Source organism: Pteropus alecto, unplaced genomic scaffold, assembly GCF_000325575.1.
Source record: "Pteropus alecto unplaced genomic scaffold, ASM32557v1 scaffold88, whole genome shotgun sequence".
Classification (NCBI taxonomy): domain Eukaryota; kingdom Metazoa; phylum Chordata; class Mammalia; order Chiroptera; family Pteropodidae; genus Pteropus; species Pteropus alecto.
The window spans coordinates 16,171,609-16,176,732 of record NW_006494611.1 but is presented as its reverse complement, the minus strand read 5'-3'; the positions used below and the strand labels follow the sequence as shown (position 1 = coordinate 16,176,732).

The window sequence follows — 5,124 nt, the reverse complement described above, 5'->3', positions numbered from 1 at the left end:
TCACCAAATTGTCTTTTATATTTGTGAATCTGTTTTTGATTTGTTTGTTTTTTTTGTTCCTTAGATTCCACATATACATGAAATCATATGGTATTGTTCTTCTTAATTATACATATTAAGGTTTGAAATTGATGGCGGTGGTGGCAGATTTTACTTTCTTTCATATTTGTTCATATTTCTTTAAAAAATTATATAGAGGACATTCTGGAGAGGAAAGAACTTGTGATCTATAATGAAGAGATTGAGCAAGATCAGTATTTTTTTTTTATTTTATTTTTTGGCATTCTGAATGTCCCCTTATATCTACCTCTACCACCTCCATTATCTCACACACATTCACACACACACACACACAAACATGTGCACACACACACACATTCTTGCACACATGTTTTTACCACCTGGGAAACTCTTAGTCATCTTTCAATCATTCTTTTGATACCTGGCCCATAGTAGGGTCTCAAAAAATATTTATTGAGTAAATATGTCAGTGCATACCCTGGATGTGAATGTCTGTTCTCTACTCTAAGTGATCTTCTTCAAAGCAGGAATCAGGTCTTTTCAGTCATGACTCCACAGCAGAGTGATATAAGACTTAATCAACAATAAATGGAATTTTGAAAGTACATTTATTAAATTGAAAAAGTAGTGAATATGAAATACAATTCTGTAAATTAAAATTTTATATTTCAACAGAGATTCTATAAATGTCAATGTTTTAATATACTATTAATTCATACAAAATATATATATTTAAAAGTCAAACTTTATATTTTACAGCCCCAATTAGTTGTGGGAATTTAAAAAAAAATCTCTTCATTTTTGTTTTCTTTTTTTACCAACTCCGTAAAATGGGCATACCTTTCTGACCAGGTAGAGATGTGAAGCTCAGATGAGCTGATGCATCGAAGAGTGTTCTGTAGGTGGGAAAGCAATACGACATAAATATGAGATTGACCTTTTCCTTTTTCTTTTCTTTTTTCTTACAAGAGGAGAGCATGAATGCAGTGCCCATAACCACAAATTATGCAGTAAAGGTTTTCACACTTGAGGAAATTGCAGGGGTCAGCAGATCAGGAGTGCAATAGATAAGCCTTGCCATGGGCAAACCACCTTCATGACCACGGTGTCTCCCCAGCCAGGTAAGTGCCCTTTTTCTTTTATTTCTGTTGAGAAACCAAGAGTATACTTGACATACACTTGTAGAAGAACTGCCATTCCAAAGGTGGAGAAAAGCTTTATTTTTACATTGGAAGATCAATCTGTACTTTTGAAGGTCTTATACTAGTGACTGTGTGGATTGGTCATACCAAAGAACACTTCTGTAATGTTTTCACTGTAGCTCGCTCACTCTCACCCTCCCTACTCCGAACTGAAGAGAGCTTGTTAACATGGTTAGCTGAGAGGTGGCCAAAATAGCTTTATTTATCTTTCGACTTGTTTTCTCCATTCTTTTGTTTCAGATTACAGCTTGGGCAAGCAAGAGAAATGAGAATAATATCCTAATTAAAAAGATATAACTGAGTTTTTACTTTCTTTCTCACTTACAAGCTTTCTTTTAACATAATACTAAGTATGCAGTAGGATAAACTTATCTTCTAGGAGCCACACGTTGGCTGTTGAAATAAATACCAAAGCTTTATAAATGAGGCTTTATAAAGTTTTATTCCCACCACTCTCATTAATTTCTGCTAACTAGAATCCTTAAACTCCAGCCACTAGTAATAACCCCCACAAAGAACATTAGCTTTCAAATTTACTGTGCATGGGAATAACTTGGAGTGCTTCTTTAAAATGTAAGTTCCTGAGCCTCACCCATAATTACTAGGATTTAGTTTAGGTCTGGGGTACATCTCAGGAATCTGCATTTTAACCTGTACCCCAGGTGGTTTTTATGCAGGTAGCTAATCTAAGACTGGAGGCTCTACTGCAGTGGCTTAGGGGATCTACAGTAGGATGCAAATCCCAGTGTTCATTTTAAAAAGATAATAGCCTTACATGTCTAGCATTCATTCATTCATTTATTGATTTAACAAATATACATCGAGTGCCTACATGTTTCAAGCACCAAGTTATAAAGATATTAACACAAGGCAGCTTCTCCCCTCAAGGAGTTTATGACATATCTTTTAGGAGCTGAGGCAAGTTTCTGCTGCCTTTCCCCCCATGTACATACTATGGGACAAATCAATATTAGTATTAGTATCATCTGGGAGTATAAGGCAAAAGGTTCAAATATTTTCCTGTTTTGGGCAGAAATTCTGTCTAAATGACAGTGGAGGAACCATAAAGTCTGCAGATAACTTACGATGCAAGCTTTTTGTCTTTGGTGGGACATGGGATGTTAGGAAGGGGTATATATGCAACAGCAAAGAGCCCTTCCTATTTGGCAGGATATGTCCGTTCTCAATATGTCAGTCTCGGTGGAAGGCTAAACCATTTGGGTTGTCTTGTCTAGCTTTTCGAATCTGAAGAACTGATGCGAAGGTAGAGAGTCTGTCGTGACACTATTTGTTACGGAGACTGTGGAGAATGTCCAGCAGCAGTGTTGAGGATTAAGGCAAAGCAGCAGTGACCAACAGTGCCGGCAGTGCCTTTTGCAGCATCATAATAAGGCTGTCTCTGGGTGTGAGGTGGCTTCCTTCAGCTCCAGCTCACTCTCTAACGGGTTCTCCAACCTCCTCATTAATGCTTTCCCGTAAGTTTCTTTTCTGCTTTAGTTATTCGGGTCAGTTTCTGTTGCTTGCAATCCAGAATCCTGACTAATACCAAAACTAGCATCACACGTGGCCTCAAAGAAATGGCAGAGGAAAAGCCTGAGATTGGCTATGTGGACGATGTGGGCCTGAAGTCAGGGAGAATTCCATTTGCATGGGAATCAGGAAGACCCTAGAATGTAATAAGTCAGCCATTTAAATTATAATTCCTGTTTACCTGGAATGAGGTAATGCCCAATGAAGAAAAGTCTTTCTAAGATCGAGTTGCCACTTCCATATAAAAGTGAAAGGAACATAGAAATCAAAGACGACAGTGAGATATTAGTCTATCACTTTCCTGGAAAGCTCAGCAAAAGAGAATAACAATTCTCAAAATTCTCAGATAAAGACACTGAATGAAACCCAGGGATTGTTTATGATCAAGCTAAAAGAATCTTTTTTCTATTGCTGCAAGGTAGCTCAGAAAAATCTATCGATCAAGTCCATTGCCATTGTTCTGTGAATGGCGGTATTCTGGGAATATACAGGAGGTTTGGAGAAACTTGGAGTACCCTGAATCCTCACCCCCCATTGAGCATCCTCTGCCAGCCTCCTCTCTGTCAAGAAATCCATCTTCCCTTCCTTGAAGACACTGTCCTCTCTCACTTACGGGAGTTACCTTCCCAAGGAAGCCAATTCTTCTCATTTCACTCTCTTTACCTCTTTGTCTCCAAGGTCAAGTCAAGGAAGAAAAGTACAAGAAGGCTTATACACAAACATCTCTAGAACTCCACTAATTTATATCTGCTAGGATCTTGAGAATATGTGTGGAAATGGATTCTAAGAGGGCCTGGTCCCGGATGGATCAACCTGAATTTATTGATATCGGTGCTAGAGATTCTACATTAAACACACTAGTTAAACAGGTGAGAGTAGTTCTAATTCTTTACTCAGCTGGTTAATGCAACCTGAACAATATATGTTATTCACATAATATTAATGTGAAATGCCATTAGTCCTTTGGACTAAAGGAGAGAAAGGAATACAAAGATTAAAAATAGAATTTCTGGAGTAGCTTTGTCATGTGCAATGTGACCAACCATATTCATTCCCCAATTATCTCCTAGAAAGGGCTAGAAACTGTTTCACCAATAACTTGAGAAGTACAATGGCAAGGGGACTAACAGCATATTTGCAGATGAAAGAAATGTTGGTGAGAGGCACAAAAGTTCAATGAACCCCTTGATTTCAATGTGGATGAGGGAATTCTGAGGTGGCAAAAAAACCAAGTAACATTAGGTAATAACAAAAAGCATAGCTATATATGTGCCATACAGCATCTCTCTGCCATCACAATCAGAATAGTCTGATCCACAGGGACTTAAACAATTTTCACTTGGTCATTGGATATCTAGGCCTAAAACAGATATAGAGTACACTAAGGTCCTACCTGATTTGTATTGACAAGAGCAGAAAACCAACAAACTTCAAAGCTGGTGAACAGAGATCTGATTGGAAGGCCCATGAGAGTCACAATTTCTTTTCCATTTCTCTAACCTAAGTCATTTCAGAGACCCAGAGCTCTTTGAAAGTAAAGATAATATTGAGGCATTTAGAAGGAAAAATGGACCAGCTGTGGGACCTTGGGAGATACAGGGCCTGCGGGAGCAATGTGAGACTTTGGGGTTATATTTTTATATTTATCATTTCCCCAGATAATATTTTGTTCATTCCTTTGTATTGTTATACAAATGGTCCAATTTTTCAAAAGGATGTTTAAAAATCTTCTAATCTTGAAGAGAAGCATATGATATGATATTAGAATACCTTAAAAATGGCCACTCTCTATTTTATTATTTATCAGAAATGACCTTGTCTATAACTCAGAATTTTAGAGTTTTCTTTTTTGAATGTTGTGGTTACTTAATTCATTTTTCCAAAGACTTTTTTTGAATGCCAGCTGAGTCTGCATTACAATCAGATTCTTACCTGTCTTCTCAGAAGGAATGTTTTTCTTTGCATTTGGAGAAAATGTTAATTAACACATTAGGAATGTATTTGGTACATTTAGTTGCGAATGCAAACAGTCTAATCTTCTATTCATTAGAGCCTTTTGTCTGAATCATTCAAGTGAGTAACAGGTTGCCCTGAGACATCACCAAAATGATTCAGTTATACTAAAAGTATTCCTTTTGTATTTTCTGGGAACGGTTATGTATTATGAATTACTCAAATTGCATTTTCATTTCATCACCACGGTAACTACTATAGCAACACTTAAAGAGACTGCCACGTTAATTATTTTACTGAATGAGAGATTCTGGCCAAACTTTCTGTGCTGAACATAGCAGAGAATGTTAAGAGCACTTACAGGAACTAAACATCATCAGAGATTTTGTACTTTGGGGCTTTATATTGACGTTGGAGG

At 37.2% G+C, this 5,124-nt stretch overlaps 1 long non-coding RNA gene and 1 other non-coding gene across 3 annotated transcripts in view; one reads left to right on the top strand and one right to left on the bottom strand.

Moving 5' to 3' along the window:
* Nucleotides 1–4,529, top strand: part of LOC112474085 — a 16,025-nt gene extending 11,496 nt beyond the window's left edge. For both annotated transcript variants that reach the window (XR_003044258.1, XR_003044259.1), the window contains 2 exons: nt 991–1,142; nt 3,432–4,529. This is a non-coding gene — a long non-coding RNA (uncharacterized LOC112474085). The remainder of the gene's footprint in view (nt 1–990; nt 1,143–3,431) is intronic.
* LOC112474237 lies at nt 988–1,150 on the bottom strand. The gene has a single exon (XR_003044304.1). It is a non-coding gene; the product is annotated as a U1 spliceosomal RNA (small nuclear RNA).
* Nucleotides 4,530–5,124: the final 595 nt, after the last annotated feature.